An 18,314-nucleotide genomic window follows, 5' to 3' on the forward strand; every position below is an offset into this window, starting at 1 on the left:
TCTGAGGTTCAGGTCTCTCTGAGCCACCTAAATACTAAAATTAGGGACATTACAACTGGAGACAGGTAATAGCTAATGGGCAATCAACATTGTTAGGGTACCTACACCCTTTATTGACCACTTCCTGTGGGAAGGGACACAACCCTAGCCCTGATTGGAGGTATTCTCACCATCTCAAGATGTTGGAATTTCAGGAGAGGGTTTGTCTCGCTTGCCCCGCCCTAGGGATGGTGTAGGCTGAGGGGAGACCCTCCTCCTAATCTAACTATGTTTCCCATTTCTCCTCCCGCCAAATGAGGAGCACGAAAGGGGGCTTCGCCTGCCCCTCTATCTGGGGGTTCCTGGATTGGATTTCAAAGCCACCACTGGAGAATAGCTACCTGGCATGCCCTTTGCTGGCACCAGGACTAGGTTGTCTTTCCCACCCCTCTGTCCTGAAGAAGACCCACAAGCGGAGGTAGCAAGTTACCCTCAATGCACAAGTTGGGTTGAAACGTCGACACATTCCCCCATCAAGGGCCTGTAACTTTTCCTTCCATCAGGATGTTGCATTCATGCACTTACTGAATAAAATAAAATATGTTGTAAATAACGGTCATTGACAGGCCATGCTGTACTGGTTTTTTCGTAAACCAGCATCATGTTTAAACAAAGGAATACTTTCCAACTGTAAATCTGTGATTATCACCCTTCGTTCCTCCAACACGAGTACTTCCTTTCCCTCTCTTCCGAGCAACCTTTTATTGCATGCATCTATGTGCTAATGTCTTTACAGTTTGATCTATGTTTATATTGAATTTTGAAAATATATAACAATGAATTTCACTCAGCTAACTATTGTGGGTGTATTTTGTGTATATGCACTGTGTATTTAGGGAAATGTTCCTTTTCCTTTCAGGGTGTGAATTTGGCTTAAAACTACAGTGAATAGTGTTAATTACAAGTGGTTGACCTTCGGCAACCCACGTATGGTAAGGTTTCCCTCAATATTGTGCTTTTTTCTTCAAAGTTAGTCAAGGACCAAGTTTTTCATATCACATTGTACCCAGGTCCTGTGGTGATTATCGGGTTACCCCATTAATTTGTGATGGGTCTGCATCAGTAAACACACGTTTTATTCCCTTTAGCTAATGTAGAGCAGCTTCATCAAAAAACACTGTCAAAGTCAAAAGGTCTGTAGCACCATCGACGGTCAGCCCTACTGGCTTAGCCAATGCTTGTTTCTTTATGTCCTACAGGTTGCGACTCTCTACCCTGCTGACTTTCACGTGTCAGGGAGATGCTGTCACATTGGCTGCCTGTCAGCCTCCCAGGAGATCACAAGGTGGGAGGAGCTGCGGCCCTCCAGTTGACTTTGGAACTGGGATCCAGGTTCAAATGATGGCCTTAGCTCAACATCCGGTTATTGTCACTTAATATCGCAGCGTCTGAACATGTCTGGCTCGCCAGACTCCTTTGAGGCGCTCTAATGGCCTTCAGTCAAGTTCACACTGTATAGAACTACAATACAAAAGGTCTCCACCCTCCTCAGTGGCATGTTTCTTTCCTCTTGATGGTACTGACTCCATCTTGTGAGGATGTCACTAGAACACATGGGGCAGCTGACGTGGGAGAGGCCGAGGTCTTGCTTAAGGCATCTTTTTATGTGTTTGGACGTGTTATTGCTTTCTAATGCTTGTGAAGAGTGTAAGATATCTTCCCATATCTCCCATTCATAATATTACACTACATTTGATTGAATAATGTGATATTTCGGTTCTTAGATGCCGGCATACTAATAGATACCAAATGGGGATGATGGACGGAGTGTTGAACAAATCAAACACTCACCCCAGTCAACTGATCTGGGTTTAATCCATCATCATTCTTTAGCTCATTCCGCCACCCCAGTTCAGACATGGCCATTTGCAAATCAGTCTGACCCTGTGCCTCATGGGAACAGTCCAGCCCGAACTGCCAAACCATGTCTTCCCTGGACCGGAAACAAGCATCCTGGGACCGGTTTCGGGTTCATAACCCTCATCAGCCAGGCTATCTTGAATCCAGTGGCAGAGTGAGCAAGGGACCCAAGTCTGGGCATACCCTGCCAACTTTGGGCGAACAAAGCGATACCAAGGGGGATTTTTGCATTTGTCACCCCGAGTGCCACTGGATTCAAGCTATCCTGGTTGAAGAGGGGTGAAACCCTGAAACCGGTCCTAGGATGCTTGTTTCCAGTCCAGGAAGTACCTGGCTTGGCAGTTCGGGCTGGACTGTTCCCATGAGGCACAGGGTCAAGACTGCTTTGCATATGGCTGGGTTCAAACTGGAATGGCATGGTGAGCAAACAAACAATGGATTTAGGCCCATATCTCTGTACTGGGGTGAATGTATGACATTGTTCTGCATTCTGTCCATCAACTGTTGTTTTTGGCATACTAATAGGCCAGGCGAAAATTTCTAGATGCAAGAGCCTTCAAATTGTCAGGATTTATATGCGAAAATCTCAGTACAAAGTACCATGTAAAATTTGAATATGCAAATTGTAAGAGGTATAAACTTGGCCTCATGTGAGTTAACTGGAAATAGAAGTTTGTAACCTGTCAAGCCCAGAAGTACCAGGTACTTTTGGACTTGTTTTACCAGATTCCTGGGATATTTCATACAGATAATAATCGCCTGCTCTGCGTGGGTCTGTGCAAGGCAGGGGTGCTGGATGGGTCGGAAGGGCGTCCTTCCGGGAGTGGTGAGAAGTTCACATGGCTTGATGGGGGGTGGGCGGGGCTAGGTTCTCTCTCTGCCTGCAGGCCTTGCCCTCTCCCAGCCACGTGTTTTCCAGGTATCAATCCACACAGGGACAAAGCTCCCATTGGTGCGGCTGGTGCAGTGGCACCAGGACCCAGAGACGTGAGGAGCCCATGGAACCCTGATTATCCAAGTATTTGATAATTCAAACAGCAGTCAGAGGGCCCTTTCTTTCATTGCAGTAGGGCCAAGGACACACTGGTTACCCGACCCACACCAGGTAAAACCTGTATTTTCAGACCGGAAGTGTTAGTTCTGAAAGCAGCAGGCGTTTCGGGGTGTCCCAAAGCTGCGTCACCCCGTGCTCGCCCCTCCGGGCAACTCGCAATGGAGGCCACATAGGGGTGTAATGTTGGGCATGTGTATTACTGCAGTGATTTCTTTGTCGCTTGAAGAAAACAGCAGCATTGGCTGGGCCAGCCCTGTCTCCCGCCTAAACCCCCCCGTCACCCTGTACAATCAATCTCGTGCTGCATTCTGGCTATTATTAGCACATTTATGACCCAGCCCCAGTAAGCAGCGCAGTCACCGAGAGGTCTCGTGCCAAATTAGGACAGCTTCGCCATTTCCAGTCAACTGTACTTGGCTTCGTATGCCTAAACTACAAGTCCCAGAATGCTCAGTGGTTTGCCTTACAACGCGAAGGCTTCCTGCAGGCGCTGTCACATGAGTTCACTAGGCAGGGTTTTACCCACGCTGCCCCTCTTCGGGCACTAGCCCTGCCGTAGAAGTTTTACTTGGGGTCATGTTGGGGCGGGGTGACAGGGTGTTAGCCCTGAAGTTCTCTCCCCCTTTCAGCACCATCGGCATGCTCCCCCCTCCTCCCCCCGGTGTGCGTGCCTGGAGAGGCGCTGCTTCTATGTATAGCGCCTTTGCCTTCATTCAGTGAGCTAGGGGAGCTCACGAGGGAGGGCAGCACGGAACCGGACGGGCCGGTCTGGGCAGGAAGGTGCACTTGGCCCGGACGTCGAGAGTGCACACACAGCATTCCTTTACCCAAGGCGGGCCCGGGTGCGTCTGTCACAGTCTCACCCTGGCACCGGCAACAATGGCTTGCTCCTGTTTGTTAAACTTTCCTGACACTGGAACATGAAACCTGCCAGTCACTTTACACATTTATACAGAATGTTACTGCCGAACATGCAGAACTGTACGGGTCTTCAGCTTTTCTCTGACTGCCCCAAGCTTACTGCCCTCTTGCAGTAGCAGTTCTGCTGAGTAGTGCATGGGCTGCGGCACTTAAAACAAAACGTAACACTACTGATGAAAAGTGCTGGTACTGTCCTACTAAAAGTACTACTGTCCTGCTAACGTCCTAATACAGTCGCATTCAAAATACTGCTGTCCCACTGAAAGTCCTGATACGGTCCCATTAAAAAAGACTGCTGTTCTAGTGAAGTCCCAATACTTTCTCATTCAAAATACTTCTGTCCAGTTGCAGTCCTACTGTCGCATTCAAAATAATGCTGTCCTGCTAATAGTCATAATTCTGTCCAATTAAAAATACTGCTGTCCTGCTGAAGTCCTAATACCGGCCAAATAAATGTTCGACTGACCTGCTGACATTTTTGGTGCATTTCCATTTAAAATACTGTTGATCTGCTGGAAGTACTGTTGTGAAGCTTTGCTGCCCTGCTAAAAAGTTAGTGTCCAATTCAAAGTTTTGCTGTCCTGCTGAAAGTGCTGTTAGTGTCCAATTCAAAGTGTTGCTGTCCTGCTGAAAGTGCTGGTAGTGTCCAATTGAAAGTGTTGCTGTCCTGCTGAAAGTGCTGGTAGTGTCCAATTCAAAGTGTTGCTGTCCTGCTGAAAGTGCTGGTAGTGTCCAATTCAAAGTGTTGCTGTCCTGCTGAAAGTGCCGGTAGTGTCCAATTCAAAGTGTTGCTGTCCTGCTGAAAGTGCTGGTAGTTTCCAATTCAAAGTTTTGCTGTCCAGCTGAAAGTGCTGGTAGTTTCCTAATCAAAGTTTTGCTGTCCTGCTGAAAGTGCTGGTAGTTTCCAATTCAAAGTTTTGCTGTCCTGCTGAAAGTGCTGGTAGTTTCCAATTCAAAGTTTTGCTGTCCAGCTGAAAGTGCTGGTAGTGTCCAATTCAAAGTTTTGCTGTCCTGCTGAAAGTGCTTGTAGTGTCCATCTAAGCCAAGTAAAAGGCGTGTCAGAGAGAGCTTGATGTATAACTAAGAATTCCAAGATGTACTGGTGTAATTCTTTTTAATGTAATGCATTTATGTTCCACTTCTTTCACATGTTTTTCACATTCATTTGTACAGTCACATTTACTTGTAGAGTTTTTATGAAAGTCATTTCATTTAACAATGACTTGTGTATCTTTGAATGCCTTATTGAAAATTTGAATAAGTGCAAAAAATAAGTGTGAACATGTGCTAAATGTTTAGCACTGTACAATGACCAACCGCATTGTTACATAGTCTGCTGAAATAAATAGCAGCTTCTAAAACTGGTGGCAGGGTACTTCTGTTCTCTAAAACTGCTAAAAATGTTGGCAGTGTCCAATTCAAAGTTTTGCTGCCCTGCTGAAAGTGCTGGTAGTGTCCAATTCAAAGTTTTGCTGTCCACCTAAAAGTGCTGGTAGTGTCCAATTCAAAGTGTTGCTGTCCTGCTAAAAGTGCTGGTATTGTCCAATTCAAAGTGTTGCTGTCCTGCTAAAAGTACTGGCAGTGTCCAATTCAAAGTTTTGCTGTCCACCTGAAAGTGCTGGTAGTGTCCAATTCAAAGTGTTGCTGTCCTGCTAAAAGTGCTGGTATTGTCCAATTCAAAGTGTTGCTGTCCTGCTAAAAGTACTGGCAGTGTCCAATTCAAAGTTTTGCTGTCCACCTGAAAGCACTGGTAGTGTCCAATTCAAAGTGTTGCAGTCCACCTGAAAGTGCTGGTAGTTTCCAAATCAAAGTTTTGCTGTCCTGCTAAAAGTACTGGCAGTGTCCAATTCAAAGTTTTGCTGTCCTGCTGAAAGTGCTGGTAGTGTCCAATTCAAAGTGTTGCTGTCCACCTGAAAGTGCTGGTAGTTTCCAAATCAAAGTTTTGCTGTCCAGCTGAAAATGCTGGTAGTGTCCAATTCAACGTTTTGCTGTTATGCTGAAAGTCCTGGTAGTGTCCAATTCAAAGTGTTGCTGTCCTGCTAAAAGTGCTGGTAGTGTCCAATTCAAAGTTTTGCAGTCCTGCTAAAAGTACTGGCAGAGTCCAATTCAAAGTTTTGTTGTCCACCTGAAAGTGCTGGTAGTGTCCAATTCAAAGTGTTGCTGTCCTGCTAAAAGCGCTGGTATTGTCCAATTCAAAGTGTTGCTGTCCACCTGAAAGTGCTGGTAGTGCATTGTTTAAAACCTTGTGCTATCACAGGATCGTTTATTTCAAATGTTCTAGAAAAAATGAGCATATATTTTTGTTCAGTTTAAAACAATTATGTTTTCTTCTCAAAAGATGATATTCCTTATGCTTGATTGACATTCCATATTCTAGATTCTAGATACACAAATGTATATGTGGTTCTTTATGTATTTGTTTGAACTGCTATTTGATGTGGATAACTGAACGATAATTTTGAATGGGGTCCTGTTGGACAACTTCATTGCAAAATACTTGGGGAGAAGGAGGGATAGAAGACTAGGTCGTCCTCCAAAGCAAACTGTATAACCAAGAATCCAAGTTACTGAATTCGTAGACCTAGCTCAAGTTGTGGCAACTGACCTGTGTGGTCGGTGGTGCCTGCCAACAAAAATTTCTTTCTAGTGTCCCCTCACTCACCGGGGTTTCCCCACGGTGACATGCTTCATCATTGGGGCCCTATGATGAAGCATGTCACCGTGAGGAAACTCCGGTGAGTGAGGGGACACTAGAAAGACATTTTTCTTTCTTGGCAGGCACCACCGACCACACAGGTCAGTTGCCACAACTTGAGCTAGGTCTACGAATTCAGTAACTTGGATTCTTGGTTCTACAGTTTGCTTTGGAGGACGACCTAGTCTTCTATCCCTCCTTCTCCCCTAGTATTTTGCTTTGGTCTTAGCAGCTTTTTAGCTGCGGGAGTATATATTTTTTTGACACACTTATTGTGAGACCATACGGTGGCCCTTATACACTTTTAGTACTAGAACAGTTCCAAACATACAGAATAATGGCAGAAATCACAGGTCTTTCCTATTCCGATGACGAGGTAGACAGAATTATTGCATCAATCTTACCACACACGGGGGCTCCTAACAGAGAGAATACTGATGCGACTCAAGTATGGGATGAAGTAACCGAACTAAAAAGAACACAGATCAAAACATTAATTCATGGAGTAATGATGGCTGAGTACCTGAAGATAAGCACTGCTCCAAGGGGACTAATTGTAAGAAATGAGCCCTTTATTTTCCAACATGACAAGCAATTTAAGAAGGACTGGTCACTCATTTCATGGCATTGTACCAGAGATTGGTTAGTACTCATACTCAAGACAGCAGCGCGCCTCTCCGAAACGCTTCTTGAAGAAATACACACTCTGGAAGTAAGTCTGAAAACATTTCAGACCCCGAGTGAATTGAAGAAGAGGCTGGATGAACTTAACAAAAGCATGACTGACTTTGAGATAAGTCTGAAAGACACCAAGTATACGAAACTTGCAAAAGATCAAAAAGCATTCTCACACGACAAAGTCTACCCCTATATAAGAGATGACAACAGAGTAAGCAGTAGAAATCCGGGGTACAATACAGACACTGATGGTTCGGACTCAGGTTCAGATAACTCGGGCCCCTCCTCTTACTCCTATAATCAACCAATGAATAGAAGACCGAGAAGAGGTAGAGGCAATGCAAGAGGCTACCGCGGAAATCAAGTCCCCCAATGGCCACCCTATCAGGGTCCACATCCATTTGGTCCCCCATTTGGTCCCCCCTCCCCAAGCACCTTTTTACTATGGTCCACCAATGTACCCACAACAACCCTATCAAAACTGGGGAAGTAATCAAGGCAACTCCAACCTTCCTTTTGTAGGAGGGGGCAAACCGAACCAACGGGCAAAAAACAAAACAGGGCAACAAATCCAATGGGCTCAGCCAGTAGCCACAGAGACACGCCATACGCACAGCAAGGGGCCACCAGAGGCGACGACGAGCGGCCTGTAAATTTGGTAGTCAATCTATTGAGCGTTGAATTGACACCAACTCAAGAACAGGTTCTTAACAAAGGACTTGGTTTTGTGCCTACTCCCTACACAGATAAATTCAAACTTTGCTGTGAACTGAAAGAATTCCTGCGGAAATTGAAGCTACAGGTTTTCTTTCAGGATAAAGATAACAACAATCACTCTGAATCTGACACTGGTCTGAAAAAGAAATCATCTTTTGTGCCATCCCCTGGTAGTCTACCAGTAGAAATCTTGGCTTCCGAAAAAGCCATTATGAAGGAAGTAAAAGACCTTGATCCACGTGCAACGAAGGTGTTTCAAAACACCAGTAACTTGGAATTCCAAGCAATACAGGAACTATCCAAGAATAATCGCCTAACAATAAAACCGGCAGACAAAGGTGGGGCAATTGTTCTACAGGACGCTACAGACTATAGACAAGAATGTCTACGACTCCTATCGGACACTAGGAATTAGACCATCATAAAGGATGATCCAACTGAACGCCTGAGAATATCAATTGCTTATCTTATAGAAGAATCATTAGCGAATGATTGGATGAGCAAGAAGGAGACTGAATTCCTGGAAAATAAAAAAACGGTCATCCCATATTTCTACACAATCCCTAAAATTCATAAACAATTGGTAAAACCACCAGGGAGACCTATAGTTTCAGGTATAGGTTCCATCCTTCAACCCCTTTCAAAATATGCTGATGCTTATCTAAGACCACTGGTACAAAAAACTAATACATACCTGAGAGACACCAAGGATGTCCTGTGTTTACTTAAAGAACTCAACTTTGACCCTGTCTCAAACATTCTTATCAGTCTCGATGTAGAGAGTTTATATACGAGCTTGCCACACAAAGACACACTGGACATTCTAGAAGAGGTGCTCTTTGATTCGGAATGGACTTTCAAAACCCCGAGACATGTGGTTTTAGAGTGTTGCCGTTTGGCATTGACTGAAAATTTCTTCAGGTTTGAAGAGACCCTGTACAATCAAAGACACGGGACAAGTATGGGAAGCACTTACGCGCCGAGCATATGTACACCATCTAGAGAAAACTAAGATCTTGAATGACAACAACCCTTACAGACACCATATTAACGTGTGGAAACGTTATATTGATGATGTCCTAGTCATATGGACTGGAAATGAAAATGAGGCATCACAGTTTTTTGAGTGGCTAAATCAACAAGACAGATTTCTAAAGTTCACCAGCACCATGAGTAGGTCTAACCTGGTCTTTTTGGATCTCAACATACAGGCGAGCGGTGGTAAATTAACAACAACCACGCATTTTAAGCCCACAGCGAGAAACTGCTTACTAACTTATGAAAGCTTCCACCCGAGGCATTTGAAACAGAACCTGCCCTTTGGACAATTCCTAAGGCTCAGGAGGAATTGCTCGGAAAAGAATGACTATCTCAAGCAAGCAGAAGACCTGAGTATCAAACTGAAAGAAAGACATTATCCAACTAAACTTATCAACAACGCCATGAAAAGGGCGGGTAACAACCACAGGGATGCCCTCCTGGAGCCAAAAGAAAGAGCTGTGGCAGATACCAAAAGACCCATCTGCATCACAACATTTAACAAGGTGTCAGACCAGATCACGAGAATTGTGAAAAAACACTGGCCAATTGTCAACAGTGGCAATTTGACTATACCGATACCAATGTTTAGCCACCGCCGGGGAAAAAATCTGAGAGACCATCTAGTCCACACTCGCCCTAAATCAATAACATCTACAAACAGACTCCAACCGCTACCAGCGGGACACTACCCGTGTAACAACTGTAGTGTGTGTCATTTAACATCTACTACTAAGACCATCACCTTCAATGACAACACTGAGTGGCATTTGAAACAAATGTCCAACTGCAACACAAATGGTGTAGTGTACCTGATAACGTGTGTGTGCAACCTTCATTATGTGGGGATGACAACAAGAAAAGTCAGTACAAGAATTGTTGAACACAGGAGTAACATCCGGTGTAAACGGGCCACCACCCGAATGACTAGCCATTTTTTGGAGAAGAATCACACACCCAATGACATGACCTGGGTGGTTCTAGAGATTGTAAAAACTAGGGACAATCAAGAAAGAGTCCTACATGAACGTGAACAAAGATGGGTGTTGGACCCGGCCTCGTGGCGTGGTGCACCTCTGTCCCTCCACACCCTGTGAGCGTAGGCCTGCACCCCGAGACCTCTGCGCAGCATCCCCGTGAGTGTAGCCTGAACCCCGAGCCTGGTCGTCATACTCCCCGTACGCCTAGATCCCCCGAGAACCCCGACCAGGCCTGCCTTTCCCGCTCCTCGCCCGGCTCCGAGCGCCTAACCTGGCATGCCCCACAAGGCCCGGACGCCATCTTCCCTTCCCGACACCCCTGTCTCCCTGGGCCTAGCGGGACCCCGGCCCCAGCGAAACCCAGACTCCAAAGGCGCGCCAGTCCCCCGCCAGGGGGTAAAGGGCTCCCCAAGTGAGATAAGCCGGGGAGTTTCGATAGCACCTCCGGCCTCCCCTGAGAACCTGGTATCCATCACACCTTTGGCCCTCCCTTGTGGGCCCGTTTCGATCACCCTTCTGGCCTCCCCGAGGGCTGGGTCCAGACCCGCTGGGCGTCTGGGCATTCCCGGACCCCTCTTGCAACGGGATCAAAGGACCAACCGCCGGACCTCACCAATGACCAGCCCCCAGGGCCTGAGACCTCCGCCTGCGAGGGTCCGGAGATCAAAGAGCAGAAGAACTATAACTGGGCCCGCCCGACAACTAGCGGGCAGTTGTATCTTGGACCTGAAGCCTGCTGACCTGATCACGGCTGACCCTAAGAAGACGCATCCTGAACCTCTGAGCCCTGCTGACGCTGTCGCGGCTCCCTTTTCGCCTCAAGGAACTGAACCACCGGAGCCCTGCTGACGCTGTCGCGGCTCGATCTCGAAAGACCACCGGAGCCCTGCTGACGCTGTCGCGGCTCGACCTCTAAGACCATCCGAGCCCTGCTGACGCTGTCGCGGCTCTCACGAACCTCTCCCAATCGAGCCCTGCTGACCTCGTCGCGGCTCGAGGAGTACTCTGGTCCGGCTGGACCATCAAAGCCACCATCACGACCGAGCCGACTCGACGAAGGTGAGGCAGCCAGTACGACCACCATCCTGTACCCCCCGGCTCGAGGATTGAGAGCTGTGCGTAGGGTACGCCTCGTACTGACCCAGAGACTAAAATACTGTCCCGCTTCCCCCTTCCCGAATTCTCAGAGACTTTGTGGTCCTTTTGCCACTGTGTACATAAGAGTGCTTCCTTCATTATTTGCTTATATAAAGAACTTGTTCCTAAAACCCAACGGTGTGGTGTCTGTTCGTAGTGGGGTGTGAGCTCAGTGTGTACGATCCCAAACCCAAAGGCCTCCCTGGCGAGGACCTCACAATCAAGACTCGGCAAGTTCTGTGGGAGAGGTGGATCTTGGGGTGTCGGGGTGAGCATAACCTGGCCCTCTGAGATCGCCCCGTCCAACATTGGTGGCAGCGTCGCGATAAGAACCTACGTCTAGGGATCATACAGCACTGACACACTACCCGAACGAAGAACAACCATGAGCCTCACGAATGACGAGACCACCTTCCAGATGGAACTCCTGAAAGACTATTCTCACCGTGAGCTCAAACAATTCTGCAAAGATCTCCATATCCCGTCGACGGGATTAAACACCAAAGAGGACTTTCAACAAGCTCTAACAGCCTGGGTGGAGGCCGGAGCCCAACCTCCAGCACCGACAGAAGTCGATGGAGGGGGAGCACCCCTGATCGAAACCCACGCCTCAGAGCAAGAAAGAGCAGAGTCCCCGATTCGGACTCCCAGCACGGAAAGAGGCCTATCCCGGGAAGAGATGACCGACCGAGAGCGCAACCGAAACCACGAGCTAGAACTAGCCCGTTTGAAGATGGAAGGAGAACTCAAGCTGGCCGAGAAAAAGCTAGCCATCGAGCAGTTGCGGCTGCAAGGAGAACTGGAGGAAAAGAAACTCCAGCGAGAACATGACGGAAAGAAGCTCCAGCTGGAGCACGAGCGCAGCCTATTGGAAATAGAACTAAAGGCCCGGAACGAAGGCAGCAAAACAGCAGCGACCCGAGAGTCTGGTCCCCCAGTGGAACCCAAGGTCCACATCCCCAAGGACGTGGTCAAAGAATATTATAAAAACGATGACATCCAGCAATGGTTCAAGGCCTACGAGGTCGCCATGACCTCACACCGAGTTCCGCAGAAAGATTGGGGAGCCGGGCTATGGGGTCGATTCCTGAGTGAGGGGAGAGACACCCTACTCGACCTCCCGTCCGCCGAACAGACCTCCTACAGCCACATGAAAGAAGCCCTCCTCACAAGGTACGGGCTCACCCCTGAAATGTACCGCCAACGCTTTAGAGACTGCAAGAAGATCCCCGGCACCACATGGGTAGAATATGTCAATTTCTATAGCCGGGCCCTCGAGGGGTGGATCAAGGGCAGCAAGGTATCCACCTTCAAGGGGCTCATAGACCTCATTGCCTATGAACATTTGTCCCTAAATTGCTTTGTGGAACTCCGACAGCACCTCCTGGACAGCAAGTTGGCTGACCCCCTGAAATTGGCCGTCGAGGCTGATCGCTGGGTGAGCACCAGGGTCCCCCGGGGGCCCGGGGGAGATTATGGCCGAAATGAACAGGGATCGTCCCGCCAGAGGGGAGGGGGGAATCAGAATAGACAGCGGGGTTCCCAGGTAGGGTCCCCGCCCAGTCCCCCCAGAAACCAGCCAGGTACCTCGCCTCCCACAGCGCGCGCAGGGTTTCCCCCAGCTAAACCAGGGCCCCGAGTCAGCCAAGCCTGCTATCATTGCCAGCAACCAGGGCATTATGCCAATGACCCCCGCTGCCCTCTGTTCAAGAAGCCTACCGCTGCAGGGCCCCCAGTGCACCATATCACCTCCGTAGCCCTAGAAGAGGAGGGGGGAGAAGAGGAGTTCGAGGGAACTGACCCCGCAGCCATGATGTTAGTCTCCCTGGGTGATAGGGAAATGGTCCCAGGAGCCCCCCTACCCGACAATACCGAGAAATACCGACAGCAGGTGACTGTCAATGGCCATCACATAGGGGCGCTCCGGGATACTGGGGCCAGTATCACCGCCGTCAAACGGCACCTCGTCACTGAGGCCCAGATTGTTCCCCACATCTCCTGCCGGGTGATCGCAGCCGATAACTCCGTCCGCACCTGCCGGATAGCTCAAGTCCCGTTCGAGTGGGGGGGCGTCTCTGGGGAGTTACGAGTGGCAGTCCGCTCCGGCATGCCTGTGGATTGCCTGCTCGGCAACGATCTGGAGAGCTCCCCCTGGCAGCGGGTTGAGAAGAGGACCCACTTGGAGATGGTGGGCCTGCCCGAGTGGGCCTGTGTGAGTACCCGGTCGATGACCGCCCGAAGAGCCACCCCCGAAGGGGCGACCTTAGAGGTGGTACCGACTACCCCCGAGGACCCCGAGGTCCCAGAATCCCTTGAGACCCCTGAGCTATTCCCCGGGGAGAGCTTCCCTCCCGGCGCAGGGCCCCTCGGCCCCGACGTCGAACCGACCTCGAGCTTGGACGACCTTCCTGAGCTGGCCCAATGGCGCCCGGAAGGGGGACCGTCCCGAGAAGAGTTCTGCTTGGAGCAGACCTCCTGTCCCTCCCTTGTGGGGCTGCGGCAGCAGGCCGCCGCCCAGGCCGCCGGTGACCAGACCGGCTCCCACTTTATCTATTGGGAGAACGGCCTCCTATACAGCGAGCAAAAGTCCGCCGAGTTAGGGTCCGGCCGAGTGCTGGTGGTCCCCCTACGCTTCCGCGGCTTCCTTCTGAACCTGGCCCATGATGTACCCCTGGCGGGACACTTGGGCCAAGACAAAACGTACCAGCGCCTGGTCACCCACTTCTACTGGCCGGGCATGCGCTCCGATGTGGAGGCCCATTGTAAATCCTGTCCCACGTGTCAGTCCAGCGGGAAGAGCGGAGGGAAGCGCAAGGCTCCTCTCCAACCCTTCCCCGTGGTCAATACCCCCTTTGAACGGGTGGGAATCGACATCGTGGGCCCCCTCGACCCCCGGACCTCCTTGGGCCACCGCTTTATCCTCGTCCTGGTGGACCATGCCACTCGCTACCCCGAAGCAATTCCCCTCCGAACGGTGATCGCCCCCGTCGTGGGGCGGGCCCTCATGGCCATCTTCTCCCGGGTGGGATTCCCCCGAGAAGTCGTCAGCGACCGAGGGACCAATTTCATTTCGAAATACATGAAATCCCTGTGGCAACAGTGTGGGGTGACGTACAAATTTACCACTCCATACCACCCCCAGGGTAACGGTCTGGTGGAACGCTTTAACCGGACCCTCAAGGGGATGATCATGGGTCTCGAAGAGCCCCTGAGGCGTAAATGGGACGTCCTCCTTCCCTGTCTCCTCTTCGCGTACCGCGAAGTCCCCCAGAAGTCCCTGGGGTTCAGCCCCTTCGAGCTGCTCTACGGACACCACGTCAGGGGACCCCTCACCCTGGTCAAGGAAGGGTGGGAGACGGCGGCCCCAGAGCCCCCTCCGGATGTATTGCGATACATTCTGGCCCTCCGGAATCAGACGAGGAAGTTCAGAGAACTGGCCGAGGCCAACCTCGAGGCCAGTCAAGAAGAGATGAAACGGTGGTATGATCAAAATGCCACTCTGGTCGAGTTTCAGCCCGGACAGCAGGTCTGGGTGATGGCCCCGGTGGAGCCCTGTGCCCTGCAAGACAAGTGGACAGGGCCCTTCAAGGTGGTAGAACGCAAGAGTCAGGTGACCTACCTCGTCAATGTAGAGTCCCCCAGGAACCCCTTGCGGGTCCTCCATGTGAACCGCCTCAAGCCCCACTTCGCCCGGTCCGAGTTGAGCTTACTCCTCGCCACGGACGATGGGGAAGAAGAAGAAACGGAGCCGCTCCCCGATCTCCTGTCCACCCAAGAAAAAGATGGCTCCGTAAGGGGGGTGAGGCTCTCCTCCTCCCTCTCCCCCGAGCAGCACGAGGACTGTCGCCAGTTGCTGGGACAGTTCTCGGACCTCTTCTCCCTCGCCCCCGGCGTCACCAGCTGGTGCGTCCACGATGTGGACACCGGGGACAGTCCACCAGTCCGGCACAGAGCCTACCGCGTCCCTGACAGAGTTCGGGCCTGCATCAAGGCCGAGGTATCAAAGATGCTAGCTCTCGGGGTGGTCGAAGCCTCTGACAGCCCCTGGGCTAGTCCCGTGGTCCTGGTTCCGAAGGCAGCCGCCCCCGGTGCTGTTCCCGAGCTGAGGTTCTGCGTTGACTACCGCGGGCTCAACGCAGTCACCAGAACCGATGCTCATCCCATCCCCCGAGCCGACGAGCTTATCGATCGCCTCGGGGCTGCTCGGTTCCTAAGCACGTTCGACCTGACTAGTGGATACTGGCAGATCGCCCTCACCGAGGGAGCTAAGGAAAGATCTGCTTTTTCCACCCCGGATGGTCACTACCATTTCCGGGTGATGCCCTTCGGGATGAAGAACGCCCCCGCCACCTTCCAGAGGCTGGTGAACCAGGTCCTGGCGGGGTTGGAAGAGTTCAGCGCTGCGTACCTGGACGATATCGCAGTATACAGTTCCCACTGGTCCGAGCACCTCCAGCACCTCTGGGAGGTGCTGACCGCCCTGAGGAGGGCATGTCTCACCCTTAAGGCAAGCAAGTGCCAGATCGGGCAGGGGTCCGTAGCCTACCTCGGGCACCAGGTCGGAAGCGGCCTCGTAGCCCCCCTCCAGCCCAAGATCGATGCCATCGTGGCCTGGGAGGCCCCCACGACCCAGACGGAAGTACGGGCATTTCTAGGGCTCACGGGGTACTACCGCCGGTTCATTTATTTATTTATTTATTTTTAACATTTCTAAAGCGCTGCTTATACCCGTAGGCGTCTTGGCGCTGTATGCCGATTATTTGTAAATGACTCTGAGCAAGAATGACTATTGGGTAAACAACCAGGTTTTCAGAAGCTTACGGAATTGAAGAAGGGTGGGACTTCGCTTGATGTTGAGGGGCAGAGTATTCCATAGCTTGGGGGCGGCCACCAGAAAGCGGCGATCGCCCCAGGTAACAGTTTTGGTACGGGGGGTAACTAATTGGTTGAGGGTGGCTGATCTTAGGACTCTGGAAGGTTTGTGCAATTGTAATTGGTCTCTTAGAAACTGGGGGCCTTGGTTGTTGAGTGCCTTGAACACAATACATAAAGATTTGAATTGGATTCTTTTGTGCACAGTGAGCCAGTGATAGTCTTTAATGCTGTTGGAAATGGATTCGAATTTGGTTTTGCCTGCAAGCAAGCGTGCTGCGGCGTTTTGAATGGTCTGCAGTTTGGTAATGACTCTAGATTGAGCATTTAAAAAGAGACCATTACAGTAATCCAGGGAGGACAAGACAAGAGAGGTGACCAGTGTCTTAATAGCTGATTCAGGTAGAAAAGAGTGTATTTTCCTGATCATCTTAAGCTTTAGATGTGCCGAGGACACCGTTTTATTGGCATGGTCCATAAAATTTAAGGCATCATCAAAGATGATGCCCAAATTCCTAACTTTGGTAGCAGGAATAGGAGGCATATCAAAGGTCTCGGGCCACCAGCTTGAAGGCCATGCTGGCAGAAGGGTTCCAAAAATAAGTACCTCTGTTTTTCAAGGGGTACGGTAGCATCGTAGCCCCCCTCACGGAGTTAACCTCCAAAAGCCAGCCGAAGAGAGTCAGCTGGACCCCCGCCTGCCAAGAGGCGTTCGAAACCTTAAAAGACGCCATGTGCACGGCCCCCATTCTACAGGCCCCCGACTACTCACGAGAGTTTGTAGTCCAGACGGACGCGTCCGAGCATGGCATCGGAGGGGTCCTGTCCCAGGTGAACGAGAACGGCCTAGACCGACCAGTGGCATTCATTAGCCGGAGGCTACTCCCTCGCGAACAAAGGTGGAGCACCATCGAGCGGGAGGCCTTCGCGGTGGTTTGGGCCCTGAGAAGCTGAGGCCCTACCTGTTCGGTACTCACTTCCGGGTCCAGACCGACCACCGACCTCTCCGGTGGCTAATGCAAATGAGAGGGGAGAATCCCAAATTGCTGCGCTGGTCCATCTCCCTCCAGGGGATGGATTTCACTGTTGAACACCGGCCTGGTTCTGACCACGCCAACGCTGACGGCCTGTCCCGATTCTTCCACCTCAGCGAAGAGAACCCCCAAGAGGATGGGTAGTTCTCCCCGCCTTCAGCTGGGGGGGACGCGTGTTGGACCCGGCCTCGTGGCGTGGTGCACCTCTGTCCCTCCACACCCTGCGAGCGTAGGCCTGCACCCCGAGACCTCTGCGCAGCATCCCCGTGAGTGTAGCCTGAACCCCGAGCCTGGTCGTCATACTCCCCGTACGCCTAGATCCCCCGAGAACCCCGACCAGGCCTGCCTTTCCCGCTCCTCGCCCGGCTCCGAGCGCCTAACCTGGCATGCCCCACAAGGCCCGGACGCCATCTTCCCTTCCCGACACCCCTGTCTCCCTGGGCCTAGCGTGACCCCGGCCCCAGCGAAACCCAGACTCCAAAGGCGCGCCAGTCCCCCGCCAGGGGGTAAAGGGCTCCCCAAGTGAGATAAGCCGGGGAGTTTCTATAGCACCTCCGGCCTCCCCTGAGAACCTGGTATCCATCACACCTTTGGCCCTCCCCTGTGGGCCCGTTTCGATCACCCTTCTGGCCTCCCCGAGGGCTGGCTCCAGACCTGCTGGGCGTCTGGGCATACCCGGACCCCTCTTGCAACGGGATCAAAGGACCAACCGCCGGACCTCGCCAATGACCAGCCCCCAGGGCCTGAGACCTCCGCCTGCGAGGGTCCGGAGATCAAAGAGCAGAAGAACTATAACTGGGCCCGCCCGACAACTAGCGGGCAGTTGTATCTTGGACCTGAAGCCTGCTGACCTGATCGCGGCTGACCCTAAGAAGACGCATCCTGAACCTCTGAGCCCTGCTGACGCTGTCGCGGCTCCCTTTTCGCCTCAAGGAACTGAACCACCGGAGCCCTGCTGACGCTGTCGCGGCTCGATCTCGAAAGACCACCGGAGCCCTGCTGACGCTGTCGCGGCTCGACCTCTAAGACCATCCGAGCCCTGCTGACGCTGTCGCGGCTCTCACGAACCTCTCCCAATCGAGCCCTGCTGACCTCGTCGCGGCTCGAGGAGTACTCTGGTCCGGCTGGACCATCGAGGCCACCATCACGACCGAGCCGACTCGACGAAGGTGAGGCAGCCAGTACGACCACCATCCTGTACCCCCCGGCTCGAGGATTGAGAGCTGTGCGTAGGGTACGCCTCGTACTGACCCAGAGACTAAAATACTGTCCCGCTTCCCCCTTCCCGA

The 18,314-nt window shown here is 51.5% G+C and overlaps 1 protein-coding gene across 1 annotated transcript in view; it reads left to right on the forward strand.

The window, feature by feature from the left end:
* The first annotated feature begins 2,878 nt into the window (after positions 1-2,878).
* The window catches only part of LOC144770727 (uncharacterized), a 295,086-nt gene continuing 279,650 nt past the window's right edge, over positions 2,879-18,314 (forward strand). The window contains exon 1 of the mRNA XM_078655463.1: positions 2,879-3,004. The gene's annotated coding sequence lies outside the window, so the exon portion shown is untranslated. The remainder of the gene's footprint in view (positions 3,005-18,314) is intronic.

Source organism: Lissotriton helveticus, chromosome 7 (assembly GCF_964261635.1).
Source record: "Lissotriton helveticus chromosome 7, aLisHel1.1, whole genome shotgun sequence".
NCBI lineage: Eukaryota > Metazoa > Chordata > Amphibia > Caudata > Salamandridae > Lissotriton > Lissotriton helveticus.